Genomic DNA, 18,168 nt, shown 5'->3' on the forward strand with positions numbered 1-18,168 from the left:
GATTACACCGCATTCAATCACAATGCATGGAATCCACTGCATTCAATCGGGATGCTTTGGGCCATGCTGCATAAAATCCACTGCATTCAATCGGGATGCATTGGGCCTCGCTGAATGGACTCCACTGCATTCAATCGGGATTCATTGTGCCACAATGCATGGAATTCTCTTCATTCAATGACGCTGCATCGAATCCACTGCATTCAATCGGAATCCATTGTGCCACAATGCATGGAATCCTCTGCATTCAATGACGCTGCATGGAATCCACTGCATTCCATCAGGATGCTTTGGGCCATGCTGCATAAAATCCACTGCATGCAATCATGCTGCATGGAATCCACTGCATTCAATCATGCTGCATAAAATCCACTGCATTCAATAGGGTTCCATTTCTTCACGCTGCATGGAATCCACTGCATTCAATCACGCTGCATGAATTCCACTGCATTCAACATGGATGAATTTTACCACGCTGCATTTAGTACACTGTATTCAATCACAATTCATGGAATCCATTGCATTCAATCGGGATGCTTTGGGCCATGCTGCATAAAATCCACTGCATTCAATCGGGATGCACTGGGCATTGCTGCATGGACTCCACTGCATACAATCCGGATCCATTGCGCCACAATGCATGGAATCCTCTTCATTCAACGACGCTGCATGGAATCCACTGCATTCCATCGGGATGCTTTGGGCCATGCTGCATAAAATCCACTGCATTCAATCGGGATGCATTGGGCCTCGCTGCATGGACTCCACTGCATACAATCGGGATCCATTGCGCCACAATGCATGGAATCCTCTGCATTCAATGACGCTGCATGGAATCCACTGCATTCCATCGGGATGCTTTGGGCCATGCTGCATAAAATCCACTGTATGCAATCATGCTGCATGGAATCCACTGCATTCAATCATGCTGCATAAAATCCACTGCATTCAATAGGGTTCCATTTCTTCACGCTGCATGGAATCCACTGCATTCAATCACGCTGCATGGAATCCACTGCATTCAACATGGATGAATTTTACCACGCTGCATTTAGTACACTGTATTCAATCACAATTCATGGAATCCATTGCATTCAATCGGGATGCTTTGGGCCATGCTGCATAAAATCCACTGCATTCAATCTGGATGCACTGGGCATCGCTGCATGGACTCCACTGCATACAATCCAGATCTATTGCGCCACAATGCATGGAATCCTCTGCATTCAATGACGCTGCATGGAATCCACTGCATTCAATCGGGATGCTTTGGGCCATGCTGCATAAAATCCATTGCATTCAATCATGCTGCATGGAATCCACTGCATTCAATCGGGATGCATTTTACCATGCTGCATTGATTACCCTTCATTCAATCAGGCTGCATGGAATCCACTGCATTCTATCGGGATGCTTTGGGCCATGCTGCATAAAATCCACTGCATTTAATCGGGATGCATTTGGCCACGCTGCATGGACTCCACTGCATAAAATCGGGATCCATTGCCCCAAAATGCAAGGAATCATCTGCATTCAATGACGCTGCATGGAATCCACTGCATTCCATCGGGATGCTTTGGGCCATGCTGCATAAAATCCACTGCATTCAACCATGCTGCATGGAATCCACTGCATTCAATCATGCTGCATAAAATCCACTGCATTCAATCGGGATGCATTGGGCCTCGCTGCATGGAATAAACTGCATTCAATCAGGCTCCATGGAATCCACTGCATTCAATGGGGATGCATTCTACCATGCTGCATGGAGTTCACTGCATTCAATCACAATGCATGGAATCCACTGCATTCCATCGGGATGCTTTGGGCCATGCTGCATAAAATCCACTGCATTCAATCGGGATGCATTGGGCCTCGCTGCATGGACTCCACTGCATACAATCGGGATCCATTGCGCCAAAATGCATGGAATCCTCTGCATTCATTGACGCTGCATGGAATCCACTGCATTCCATCGGGATGCTTTGGGCCATACTGCATAAAATCCACTGCATGCAATCATGCTGCATGGAATCCACTGCATTCAATCATGCTGCATAAAATCCACTGCATTCAATAGGGTTCCATTTCTTCTTCACGCTGCCTGGAATCCACTGCATTCAATCACGCTGCATGGAATCCACTGCATTCAATATGGATGCATTTTACCACTCTGCATGGAATCCACTGCATTTAATCACGCTGCATGTAATCCATGGAATTTAATCGGGATTCATTTTACTAAGCTGTATGGAATCGACTGCATTTAATCACGCTGCATGGAATCCACTGCATTCAATCGGGATTCATTTTACAAGGCTGCATGGATTACACTGCATTCCATCACAATGCATGGAATCCACTGCATTCAATCGGGAAGCTTTGGGCCATGCTGCATACAATCCACTGCATTCAATCGGGATGCACTGGGCCTCGCTGCATGGACTCCACTGCATATAATCGGGATCCATTGCGCCACAATGCATGGAATACTCTGCATTCAATGACGCTGAATGGAATCCACTGCATTGAATCGTGAAGCTATGGGCCATGCTGCATAAAATCCACTGCATGCAATCATGCTGCATGGAATCCACTGCATTCAATCATGTTGCATAAAATCCACTGCATTCAATAGGGTTCCATTTCTTCACCCTGCATGGAATCCACTGCATTCAACCACGCTGCATGGAATCCACTGCATTCAATCGGGATGCATTTTACCACTCTGCATGGATTACACTGCATTTAATCACGCTGCATGTAATCCATGGAATTTTAATCGGGATTCATTTTACTAAGCTGTATGGAATCGACTGCACTTAATCACGCTGCATGGAATCCACTGCATTCAATCGGGATGCATTTTACCACGTTGCATGCAGTTCACTGCATTCAATCACAATGCATGGAATCCACTGCATTCAATCGGGATGCTTTGGGCCATGCTGCATATAATCCACTGCATTCAATCTTGCTTTTTGAATCCACTGCATTCAGTAATGCTGCATAAATCCTTGCATTCAATTGGGTTCCATTTCTTCACGCTGCATGGAATACACTGCATTCAATCACGCTGCATGGAATCCACTGCATTCAATCGGGATGCATTTTACCATGCTGCGTGGTTTTCACTGCATTCAATCACAATGCATGGAATCCACTGCATTCCATCGGGATGCTTTGGGCCATGCTGCATAAAATCCACTGCATTCAATCATGCTGCATGGAATCCACTGCATTCAATCATGCTGCATAAAATCCACTGCATTCAATAGGGTTCCATTTCTTCACGCTGCATGTAATACACTGCATTCAATCACACTGAATGGAATCCACTGCATTCAATCGGGATGCATTTTACCTCGCTGCATGGATTACACTGCATTCAATCACAATGCTTGGAATCCACTGCATTCCATCGGGATGCTTTGGGCCATGCTGCATAAAATCCACTGCATTCAATCGGGATGCATTGGGCCACGCTGCATCGACTCCACTGCATTCAATCGGTATCCATTGCGCCACAATGCAAGGAATCCTCTGCATTCATTGACGCTGCATGGACTCCACTGCATTCAATCGGGATGCTTTGGGCCATGCTGCATAAAATCCACTGCATTCAACCATGCTGCATGGAATCCATTTCATTCAATCATGCTCTATAAAATCCAATGCATTCAATAGGGTTCCATTACTTCACGCTGCATGGAATACACTACATTAAATCAGGATGCATGGAATCGACTGCATTCAATCAGGATGCATTATACCACGTTGCATGGATTACCCTACATTCAATCACAATGCATGGAATCCACTGCATTCAATCGGGATGCCTTGGGCCATGCTGCATAAAATCCACTGCATTCAATGGTGATGCATTGGGCCTCGCTGCATAGACTCCACTGCATATAATCGGGATCCATTGCGCCACAATGCATGGAATACTCTGCATTCAATGACGCTGCATGGAATCCACTGCATTCCATCGGGAAGCTTTGGGCCATGCTGCATAAAATCCACTGCATTCAATCATGCTGCATGGAATCCACTGCATTCAATCGGGATGCATTTTACAAGGCTGCATGGATTACATTTCATACACTCAAAATGCATGGAATCCACTGCGTTCTATAGGTATGCTTTGGCCATACTGCATAAAATACACTGCATTCAATTTGCTGCATGGAATCCACTGCATTCAATCATGCTGAATAAAATCCACTGCATTCAATAGGGTTCCATTTCTTCACGCTGCATGGAATACACTGCATTCAATCAGGCTCCATGGAATCCACTGCATTCAATGGGGATGCATTCTACAATGCTGCATGGAGTTCACTGCATTCAATCACAACGCATGTAATCCACTGCATTCCATCGGGATGCTTTGGGCCATGCTGCATAAAATCCACTGCATTCAATCGGGATGCATTGGGCCACGCTGCATCGACTCCACTGCATTCAATCGGTATCCATTGCGCCACAATGCAAGGAATCCTCTGCATTCATTGACGCTGCATGGACTCCACTGCATTCAATCGGGATGCTTTGGGCCATGCTGCATAAAATCCACTGCATTCAACCATGCTGCATGGAATCCATTTCATTCAATCATGCTCTATAAAATCCAATGCATTCAATAGGGTTCCATTACTTCACGCTGCATGGAATACACTACATTAAATCAGGATGCATGGAATCGACTGCATTCAATCAGGATGCATTATACCACGTTGCATGGATTACCCTACATTCAATCACAATGCATGGAATCCACTGCATTCAATCGGGATGCCTTGGGCCATGCTGCATAAAATCCACTGCATTCAATCGGGATGCATTGGGCCTCGCTGCATAGACTCCACTGCATATAATCGGGATCCATTGTGCCACAATGCATGGAATATTCTGCATTCAACGACGCTGCATGGAATCCACTGCATTCCATCGGGAAGCTTTGGGCCATGCTGCATAAAATCCACTGCATTCAATCATGCTGCATGGAATCCACTGCATTCGATCGGGATGCATTTTACAAGGCTGCATGGATTACATTTCATACACTCAAAATGCATGGAATCCACTGCGTTCTATAGGTATACTTTGGGCCATACTGCATAAAATACACTGCATTCAATTTGCTGCATGGAATCCACTGCATTCAATCATGCTGCATAAAATCCACTGCATTCCATCGGGATGCATTGGGCCTCGCTGCATGGAATACACTGCATTCAATCACGCTGCATGAATTCCACTGCATTCAATGGGGATGCATTCTACAATGCTGCATGGAGTTCACTGCATTCAATCACAATGCATGGAATCCACTACATTCCATCGGGATGCTTTGGGCCATGCTGCATAAAATCGACTGCATTCAATCGGGATGCATTGGGCCTCGCTGCATGGACTCCACTGCATACAATCGGGATCCATTGCACCAAAATGCATGGAATCCTCCGCATGCAACGACGCTGCATGGACTCCACTGCATTGAATCGGGATGCTTTGGGCCATGCTGCATAAAATCCACTGCATTCAATCATGCTGCATGGAATCCACTGCATTCAATCATGCTGTATAAAATCCACTGCATTCAATAGGGTTCCATTTCTTCACGTGGCATCGAATCCACTGCATTCAATCACGCTGCATGGAATCCACTGCATTCAATCGGGATGCATTTTTCCTCGCTGCATGGAGTACACTGCATTCAATCATGCTGCATAATATCCACTGCATTCCATCGGGATGCTTTGGGCCATGCTGCATAAAATCCACTGCATTCAACCATGCTGCATGGAATCCACTGCATTCAATCATGCTGCATAAAATCCACTGCATTCAATCGGGATGCATTGGGCCTCGCTGCATGGAATAAACTGCATTCAATCAGGCTCCATGGAATCCACTGCATTCAATGGGGATGCATTCTACCATGCTGCATGGAGTTCACTGCATTCCATCACAATGCATGGAATCCACTGCATTCCATCGGGATGCTTTGGGCCATGCTGCATACAATCCACTGCATTCAATCGGGATGCATTGGGCCTCGCTGCATGGACTCCACTGCATACAATCGGGATCCATTGCGCCAAAATGCATGGAATCGACTGCATTTAATCACGGTGCATGGAATCCACTGCATTCAATCGGGATGCATTTTACCACACTGCTTGGATTACACTGCATTCAATCGCAATGCATAGAATCCAATGCATTCAATATGGATGCATTTTACCACTCTGCATGGAATCCACTGCATTTAATCACGCTGCATGTACTCCATGGAATTTAATCGGGATTCATTTTACTAAGCTGTATGGAATCGACTGCATTTAATCACGCTGCATGGAATCCACTGCATTCAATCGGGATTCATTTTACAAGGCTGCATGGAGTACACTGCATTCAATCACAATGCATGGAATCCACTGCATTCAAACGGGATGCTTTGGGCCATGCTGCATAAAATCCACTGCATTCAATCATGCTGCATGGAATCCACTGCATTCAATCATGCAGCATAAAATCCGCTGCATTCCATAGGGTTCCATTTCTTCATGCTGCATGGAATCCACTGCATTCAATCAGGCTGCATAAAATCCGCTGCATTCCATAGGGTTCCATTTCTTCATGCTGCATGGAATACACTGCATTCAATCAGGCTGCATGGAATCCACTGCATTCAATCGGGATGCATTTTTCCTCGTTGCATGGATTACACTGCATTCCATCACAATGCATGGAATCCACTGCATTCATTCAGGAAGCTTTGGGCCATGCTGCATACAATCCACTGCATTCAATCGGGATGCACTGGGCCTCGCTGCATGGACTCCACTGCATATAATCGGGATCCATTGCGCCACAATGCATGGAATACTCTGCATTCAATGACGCTGAATGGAATCCACTGCATTGAATCGTGAAGCTATGGGCCATGCTGCATAAAATCCACTGCATGCAATCATGCTGCATTGAAACCACTGCATTCAATCATGCTGCATAAAATCCACTGCATTCAATAGGGTTCCATTACTGCACCCTGCATGGAATCCACTGCATTCAACCACGCTGCATGGAATCCACTGCATTCAATCGGGATGCATTTTACCACTCTGCATGGATTACACTGCATTTAATCACGCTGCATGTAATCCATGGAATTTAATCGGGATTCATTTTACTAAGCTGTATGGAATCGACTGCACTTAATCACGCTGCATGGAATCCACTGCATTCAATCGGGATGCATTTTACCACGTTGCATGCAGTTCACTGCATTCAATCACAATGCATGGAATCCACTGCATTCAATCGGGATGCTTTGGGCCATGCTGCATAAAATCCACTGCATTCAATCTTGCTTTTTGAATCCACTGCATTCAGTAATGCTGCATAAAATCCTTGCATTCAATTGGGTTCCATTTCTTCACGCTGCCTGGAATCCACTGCATTCAATCACGCTGCATGGAATCCACTGCATTCTATCGGGATGCATTTTACCTCGCTGCATGGATTACACTGCATTCAATCACAATGCATGGAATCCACTGCATTCCATTGGGATGCTTTGGGCCATGCTGCATAAACTCCACTGCATTCAATCGGGAGGCATTGGGCCTCGCTGCATGGACTCCACTGCATAAAATCTGGATCCATTGCGCCACAATGCATGGAATCCTCTGCATTCAACGACGCTGCATGGAATCCACTGCATTCCATCGGGATGTTTTGGGCCATGCTGCATAAAATCTACTGCATTCAATCGGGATGCATTGGGCCTCGCTGCATGAACTCCACTGCATACAATCTGGAACCATTGCGCCAAAATGCATGGAATCGACTGCATTTAATCACGGTGCATGGAATCCACTGCATTCAATCGGGATGCATTTTACCACACTGCTTGGATTACACTGCATTCAATCGCAATGCATAGAATCCACTGCATTCAATATGGATGCATTTTACCACTCTGCATGGAATCCACTGCATTTAATCACGCTGCATGTACTCCATGGAATTTAATCGGGATTCATTTTACTAAGCTGTATGGAATCGACTGCATTTAATCACGCTGCATGGAATCCGCTGCATTCAATCTGGATTCATTTTACAAGGCTGCATGGAGTACACTGCATTCAATCACAATGCATGGAATCCACTGCATTCAAACGGGATGCTTTGGGCCATGCTGCATAAAATCCACTGCATTCAATCATGCTGCATGGAATCCACTGCATTCAATCATGCAGCATAAAATCCGCTGCATTCCATAGGGTTCCATTTCTTCATGCTGCATGGAATACACTGCATTCAATCAGGCTGCATAAAATCCGCTGCATTCCATAGGGTTCCATTTCTTCATGCTGCATGGAATACACTGCATTCAATCAGGCTGCATGGAATCCACTGCATTCCATCGGGATGCATTTTTCCTCGTTGCATGGATTACACTGCATTCCATCACAATGCATGGAATCCACTGCATTCAATCGGGAAGCTTTGGGCCATGCTGCATACAATCCACTGCATTCAATCGGGATGCACTGGGCCTCGCTGCATGGACTCCACTGCATATAATCGGGATCCATTGCGCCACAATGCATGGAATACTCTGCATTCAATGACGCTGAATGGAATCCACTGCATTGAATCGTGAAGCTATGGGCCATGCTGCATAAAATCCACTGCATGCAATCATGCTGCATTGAAACCACTGCATTCAATCATGCTGCATAAAATCCACTGCATTCAATAGGGTTCCATTACTGCACCCTGCATGGAATCCACTGCATTCAACCACGCTGCATGGAATCCACTGCATTCAATCGGGATGCATTTTACCACTCTGCATGGATTACACTGCATTTAATCACGCTGCATGTAATCCATGGAATTTAATCGGGATTCATTTTACTAAGCTGTATGGAATCGACTGCACTTAATCACGCTGCATGGAATCCACTGCATTCAATCGGGATGCATTTTACCACGTTGCATGCAGTTCACTGCATTCAATCACAATGCATGGAATCCACTGCATTCAATCGGGATGCTTTGGGCCATGCTGCATAAAATCCACTGCATTCAATCTTGCTTTTTGAATCCACTGCATTCAGTAATGCTGCATAAAATCCTTGCATTCAATTGGGTTCCATTTCTTCACGCTGCCTGGAATCCACTGCATTCAATCACGCTGCATGGAATCCACTGCATTCTATCGGGATGCATTTTACCTCGCTGCATGGATTACACTGCATTCAATCACAATGCATGGAATCCACTGCATTCCATTGGGATGCTTTGGGCCATGCTGCATAAACTCCACTGCATTCAATCGGGAGGCATTGGGCCTCGCTGCATGGACTCCACTGCATAAAATCTGGATCCATTGCGCCACAATGCATGGAATCCTCTGCATTCAACGACGCTGCATGGAATCCACTGCATTCCATCGGGATGTTTTGGGCCATGCTGCATAAAATCTACTGCATTCAATCGGGATGCATTGGGCCTCGCTGCATGAACTCCACTGCATACAATCTGGAACCATTGCGCCAAAATGCATGGAATCGACTGCATTTAATCACGGTGCATGGAATCCACTGCATTCAATCGGGATGCATTTTACCACACTGCTTGGATTACACTGCATTCAATCGCAATGCATAGAATCCACTGCATTCAATATGGATGCATTTTACCACTCTGCATGGAATCCACTGCATTTAATCACGCTGCATGTACTCCATGGAATTTAATCGGGATTCATTTTACTAAGCTGTATGGAATCGACTGCATTTAATCACGCTGCATGGAATCCGCTGCATTCAATCTGGATTCATTTTACAAGGCTGCATGGAGTACACTGCATTCAATCACAATGCATGGAATCCACTGCATTCAAACGGGATGCTTTGGGCCATGCTGCATAAAATCCACTGCATTCAATCATGCTGCATGGAATCCACTGCATTCAATCATGCAGCATAAAATCCGCTGCATTCCATAGGGTTCCATTTCTTCATGCTGCATGGAATACACTGCATTCAATCAGGCTGCATAAAATCCGCTGCATTCCATAGGGTTCCATTTCTTCATGCTGCATGGAATACACTGCATTCAATCAGGCTGCATGGAATCCACTGCATTCCATCGGGATGCATTTTTCCTCGTTGCATGGATTACACTGCATTCCATCACAATGCATGGAATCCACTGCATTCAATCGGGAAGCTTTGGGCCATGCTGCATACAATCCACTGCATTCAATCGGGATGCACTGGGCCTCGCTGCATGGACTCCACTGCATATAATCGGGATCCATTGCGCCACAATGCATGGAATACTCTGCATTCAATGACGCTGAATGGAATCCACTGCATTGAATCGTGAAGCTATGGGCCATGCTGCATAAAATCCACTGCATGCAATCATGCTGCATTGAAACCACTGCATTCAATCATGCTGCATAAAATCCACTGCATTCAATAGGGTTCCATTACTGCACCCTGCATGGAATCCACTGCATTCAACCACGCTGCATGGAATCCACTGCATTCAATCGGGATGCATTTTACCACTCTGCATGGATTACACTGCATTTAATCACGCTGCATGTAATCCATGGAATTTAATCGGGATTCATTTTACTAAGCTGTATGGAATCGACTGCACTTAATCACACTGCATGGAATCCACTGCATTCAATCGGGATGCATTTTACCACGTTGCATGCAGTTCACTGCATTCAATCACAATGCATGGAATCCACTGCATTCCATCGGGATGCTTTGGGCCATGCTGCATAAAATCCACTGCATTCAATCTTGCTTTTTGAATCCACTGCATTCAGTAATGCTGCATAAAATCCTTGCATTCAATTGGGTTCCATTTCTTCACGCTGCCTGGAATCCACTGCATTCAATCACGCTGCATGGAATCCACTGCATTCTATCGGGATGCATTTTACCTCGCTGCATGGATTACACTGCATTCAATCACAATGCATGGAATCCACTGCATTCCATCGGGATGCTTTGGGCCATGCTGCATAAACTCCACTGCATTCAATCGGGAGGCATTGGGCCTCGCTGCATGGACTCCACTGCATAAAATCTGGATCCATTGCGCCACAATGCATGGAATCCTCTGCATTCAACGACGCTGCATGGAATCCACTGCATTCCATCGGGATGTTTTGGGCCATGCTGCATAAAATCTACTGCATTCAATCGGGATGCATTGGGCCTCGCTGCATGAACTCCACTGCATACAATCTGGAACCATTGCGCCAAAATGCATGGAATACTCTGCATTCAACGACGCTGCATGGAATCCACTGCATTCAATCGGGATGCTTTGGGCCATGCTGCATAAATCCATTGCATTCAATCATGCTTCATGGAATCCACTGCATTCAATCGTGCTGCATAAAATCCACTGCATTCAATAGGGTTCCATTTCTTCACGCTGCATGGAATCCACTACATTCAATCACGCTGCATGGGATCCACTGCATTCTATCGGGATGCATTTTACCACGCTGCATAGATTACACCGCATTCAATCACAATGCATGGAATCCACTGCATTCAATCGGGATGCTTTGGGCCATGCTGCATAAAATCCACTGCATTCAATCGGGATGCATTGGGCCTCGCTGCATGGACTCCACTGCATTCAATCGGGATCCTTTGTGCCACAATGCATGGAATTCTCTTCATTCAATGACGCTGCATCGAATCCACTGCATTCAATCGGAATCCATTGTGCTACAATGCATGGAATCCTCTGCATTCAATGACGCTGCATGGAATCCACTGCATTCCATCAGGATGCTTTGGGCCATGCTGCATAAAATCCACTGCATGCAATCATGCTGCATGGAATCCACTGCATTCAATCATGCTGCATAAAATCCACTGCATTCAATAGGGTTCCATTTCTTCACGCTGCATGGAATCCACTGCATTCAATCACGCTGCATGGAATCCACTGCATTCAACATGGATGAATTTTACCACGCTGCATTTAGTACACTGTATTCAATCACAATTCATGGAATCCATTGCATTCAATCGGGATGCTTTGGGCCATGCTGCATAAAATCCACTGCATTCAATCGGGATGCACTGGGCATTGCTGCATGGACTCCACTGCATACAATCCGGATCCATTGCGCCACAATGCATGGAATCCTCTTCATTCAACGATGCTGCATGGAATCCACTGCATTCCATCGGGATGCTTTGGGCCATGCTGCATAAAATCCACTGCATTCAATCGGGATGCATTGGGCCTCGCTGCATGGACTCCACTGCATACAATCGGGATCCATTGCGCCACAATGCATGGAATCCTCTGCATTCAATGACGCTGCATGGAATCCACTGCATTCCATCGGGATGCTTTGGGCCATGCTGCATAAAATCCACTGCATGCAATCATGCTGCATGGAATCCACTGCATTCAATCATGCTGCATAAAATCCACTGCATTCAATAGGGTTCCATTTCTTCACGCTGCATGGAATCCACTGCATTCAACATGGATGAATTTTACCACGCTGCATTTAGTACACTGTATTCAATCACAATTCATGGAATCCATTGCATTCAATCGGGATGCTTTGGGCCATGCTGCATAAAATCCACTGCATTCAATCGGGATGCACTGGGCATCGCTGCATGGACTCCACTGCATACAATCCGGATCCATTGCGCCACAATGCATGGAATCCTCTGCATTCAATGACGCTGCATGGAATCCACTGCATTCAATCGGGATGCTTTGGGCCATGCTGCATAAAATCCATTGCATTCAATCATGCTGCATGGAATCCACTGCATTCAATCGGGATGCATTTTACCATGCTGCATTGATTACCCTTCATTCAATCAGGCTGCATGGAATCCACTGCATTCTATCAGGATGCTTTGGGCCATGCTGCATAAAATCCACTGCATTTAATCGGGATGCATTTGGCCACGCTGCATGGACTCCACTGCATAAAATCGGGATCCATTGCCCCAAAATGCAAGGAATCATCTGCATTCAATGACGCTGCATGGAATCCACTGCATTCCATCGGGATTCTTTGGGCCATGCTGCATAAAATCCACTGCATTCAACCATGCTGCATGGAATCCACTGCATTCAATCATGCTGCATAAAATCCACTGCATTCAATCGGGATGCATTGGGCCTCGCTGCATGGAATAAACTGCATTCAATCAGGCTCCATGGAATCCACTGCATTCAATGGGGATGCATTCTACCATGCTGCATGGAGTTCACTGCATTCAATCACAATGCATGGAATCCACTGCATTCCATCGGGATGCTTTGGGCCATGCTGCATAAAATCCACTGCATTCAATCGGGATGCATTGGGCCTCGCTGCATGGACTCCACTGCATACAATCGGGATCCATTGCGCCAAAATGCATGGAATCCTCTGCATTCATTGACGCTGCATGGAATCCACTGCATTCCATCGGGATGCTTTGGGCCATACTGCATAAAATCCACTGCATGCAATCATGCTGCATGGAATCCACTGCATTCAATCATGCTGCATAAAATCCACTGCATTCAATAGGGTTCCATTTCTTCTTCACGCTGCCTGGAATCCACTGCATTCAATCACGCTGCATGGAATCCACTGCATTCAATATGGATGCATTTTACCACTCTGCATGGAATCCACTGCATTTAATCACGCTGCATGTAATCCATGGAATTTAATCGGGATTCATTTTACTAAGCTGTATGGAATCGACTGCATTTAATCACGCTGCATGGAATCCACTGCATTCAATCGGGATTCATTTTACAAGGCTGCATGGAGTACACTGCATTCAATCACAATGCATGGAATCCACTGCATTCAAACGGGATGCTTTGGGCCATGCTGCATAAAATCCACTGCATTCAATCATGCTGCATGGAATCCACTGCATTCAATCATGCAGCATAAAATCCGCTGCATTCCATAGGGTTCCATTTCTTCATGCTGCATGGAATACACTGCATTCAATCAGGCTGCATGGAATCCACTGCATTCAATCGGGATGCATTTTTCCTCGTTGCATGGATTACACTGCATTCCATCACAATGCATCGAATCCACTGCATTCAATCGGGAAGCTTTGGGCCATGCTGCATACAATCCACTGCATTCAATCGGGATGCACTGGGCCTCGCTGCATGGACTCCACTGCATATAATCAGGATCCATTGCGCCACAATGCATGGAATACTCTGCATTCAATGACGCTGAATGGAATCCACTGCATTGAATCGTGAAGCTATGGGCCATGCTGCATAAAATCCACTGCATGCAATCATGCTGCATGGAATCCACTGCATTCAATCATGTTGCATAAAATCCACTGCATTCAATAGGGTTCCATTTCTTCACCCTGCATGGAATCCACTGCATTCAACCAAGCTGCATGGAATCCACTGCATTCAATCGGGATGCATTTTACCACTCTGCATGGATTACACTGCATTTAATCACGCTGCATGTAATCCATGGAATTTTAATCGGGATTCATTTTACTAAGCTGTATGGAATCGACTGCACTTAATCACGCTGCATGGAATCCACTGCATTCAATCGGGATGCATTTTACCACGTTGCATGCAGTTCACTGCATTCAATCACAATGCATGGAATCCACTGCATTCCATCGGGATGCTTTGGGCCATGCTGCATAAAATCCACTGCATTCAATCTTGCTTTTTGAATCCACTGCATTCAGTAATGCTGCATAAATCCTTGCATTCAATTGGGTTCCATTTCTCCACGCTGCATGGAATACACTGCATTCAATCACGCTGCATGGAATCCACTGCATTCAATCGGGATGCATTTTACCATGCTGCGTGGTTTTCACTGCATTCAATCACAATGCATGGAATCCACTGCATTCCATCGGGATGCTTTGGGCCATGCTGCATAAAATCCACTGCATTCAATCATGCTGCATGGAATCCACTGCATTCAATCATGCTGCATAAAATCCACTGCATTCAATAGGGTTCCATTTCTTCACGCTGCATGTAATACACTGCATTCAATCACACTGAATGGAATCCACTGCATTCAATCGGGATGCATTTTACCTCGCTGCATGGATTACACTGCATTCAATCACAATGCTTGGAATCCACTGCATTCCATCGGGATGCTTTGGGCCATGCTGCATAAAATCCACTGCATTCAATCGGGATGCATTGGGCCACGCTGCATCGACTCCACTGCATTCAATCGGTATCCATTGCGCCACAATGCAAGGAATCCTCTGCATTCATTGACGCTGCATGGACTCCACTGCATTCAATCGGGATGCTTTGGGCCATGCTGCATAAAATCCACTGCATTCAACCATGCTGCATGGAATCCATTTCATTCAATCATGCTCTATAAAATCCAATGCATTCAATAGGGTTCCATTACTTCACGCTGCATGGAATACACTACATTAAATCAGGATGCATGGAATCGACTGCATTCAATCAGGATGCATTATACCACGTTGCATGGATTACCCTACATTCAATCACAATGCTTGGAATCCACTGCATTCCATCGGGATGCTTTGGGCCATGCTGCATAAACTCCACTGCATTCAATCGGGAGGCATTGGGCCTCGCTGCATGGACTCCACTGCATAAAATCTGGATCCATTGCGCCACAATGCATGGAATCCTCTGCATTCAACGACGCTGCATGGAATCCACTGCATTCCATCGGGATGTTTTGGGCCATGCTGCATAAAATCTACTGCATTCAATCGGGATGCATTGGGCCTCGCTGCATGAACTCCACTGCATACAATCTGGAACCATTGCGCCAAAATGCATGGAATCGACTGCATTTAATCACGGTGCATGGAATCCACTGCATTCAATCGGGATGCATTTTACCACACTGCTTGGATTACACTGCATTCAATCGCAATGCATAGAATCCACTGCATTCAATATGGATGCATTTTACCACTCTGCATGGAATCCACTGCATTTAATCACGCTGCATGTACTCCATGGAATTTAATCGGGATTCATTTTACTAAGCTGTATGGAATCGACTGCATTTAATCACGCTGCATGGAATCCGCTGCATTCAATCATGCTGCATAAAATCCACTGCATTCAATAGGGTTCCATTTCTTCACGCTGCATGGAATCCACTGCATTCAATCACGCTGCATGGAATCCACTGCATTCAACATGGATGAATTTTACCACGCTGCATTTAGTACACTGTATTCAATCACAATTCATGGAATCCATTGCATTCAATCGGGATGCTTTGGGCCATGCTGCATAAAATCCACTGCATTCAATCGGGATGCACTGGGCATTGCTGCATGGACTCCACTGCATACAATCCGGATCCATTGCGCCACAATGCATGGAATCCTCTTCATTCAACGACGCTGCATGGAATCCACTGCATTCCATCGGGATGCTTTGGGCCATGCTGCATAAAATCCACTGCATTCAATCGGGATGCATTGGGCCTCGCTGCATGGACTCCACTGCATACAATCGGGATCCATTGCGCCACAATGCATGGAATCCTCTGCATTCAATGACGCTGCATGGAATCCACTGCATTCCATCGGGATGCTTTGGGCCATGCTGCATAAAATCCACTGCATTCAATCATGCTGCATGGAATCCACTGCATTCAATCATGCTGCATAAAATCCACTGCATTCAATAGGGTTCCATTTCTTCACGCTGCATGGAATCCACTGCATTCAATCACGCTGCATGGAATCCACTGCATTCAACATGGATGAATTTTACCACGCTGCATTTAGTACACTGTATTCAATCACAATTCATGGAATCCATTGCATTCAATCGGGATGCTTTGGGCCATGCTGCATAAAATCCACTGCATTCAATCGGGATGCACTGGGCATCGCTGCATGGACTCCACTGCATACAATCCGGATCCATTGCGCCACAATGCATGGAATCCTCTGCATTCAATGACGCTGCATGGAATCCACTGCATTCCATCGGGATGCTTTGGGCCATGCTGCATAAAATCCACTGCATTCAATCGGGATGCATTGGGCCTCGCTGCATGGACTCCACTGCATTCAATCGGGATCATTTGTGCCACAATGCATGGAATTCTCTTCATTCAATGACGCTGCATCGAATCCACTGCATTCAATCGGAATCCATTGTGCTACAATGCATTGAATCCTCTGCATTCAATGACGCTGCATGGAATCCACTGCATTCCATCAGGATGCTTTGGGCCATGCTGCATAAAATCCACTGCATGCAATCATGCTGCATGGAATCGACTGCATTCAATCATGCTGCATAAAATCCACTGCATTCAATAGGGTTCCATTTCTTCACGCTGCATGGAATCCACTGCATTCAATCACGCTGCATGGAATCCACTGCATTCAACATGGATGAATTTTACCACGCTGCATTTAGTACACTGTATTCAATCACAATTCATGGAATCCATTGCATTCAATCGGGATGCTTTGGGCCATGCTGCATAAAATCCACTGCATTCAATCGGGATGCACTGGGCATTGCTGCATGGACTCCACTGCATACAATCCGGATCCATTGCGCCACAATGCATGGAATCCTCTTCATTCAACGACGCTGCATGGAATCCACTGCATTCCATCGGGATGCTTTGGGCCATGCTGCATAAAATCCACTGCATTCAATCGGGATGCATTGGGCCTCGCTGCATGGACTCCACTGCATACAATCGGGATCCATTGCGCCACAATGCATGGAATCCTCTGCATTCAATGACGCTGCATGGAATCCACTGCATTCCATCGGGATGCTTTGGGCCATGCTGCATAAAATCCACTGCATTCAATCATGCTGCATGGAATCCACTGCATTCAATCATGCTGCATAAAATCCACTGCATTCAATAGGGTTCCATTTCTTCACGCTGCATGGAATCCACTGCATTCAATCACGCTGCATGGAATCCACTGCATTCAACATGGATGAATTTTACCACGCTGCATTTAGTACACTGTATTCAATCACAATTCATGGAATCCATTGCATTCAATCGGGATGCTTTGGGCCATGCTGCATAAAATCCACTGCATTCAATCG

This window comes from Sus scrofa, chromosome 16 (assembly GCF_054392235.1).
Source record: "Sus scrofa isolate SSC_HxYL_T2T_F1_AM1 chromosome 16, Sscrofa_HxYL_maternal_Yorkshire_Landrace_v2.0, whole genome shotgun sequence".
NCBI lineage: Eukaryota > Metazoa > Chordata > Mammalia > Artiodactyla > Suidae > Sus > Sus scrofa.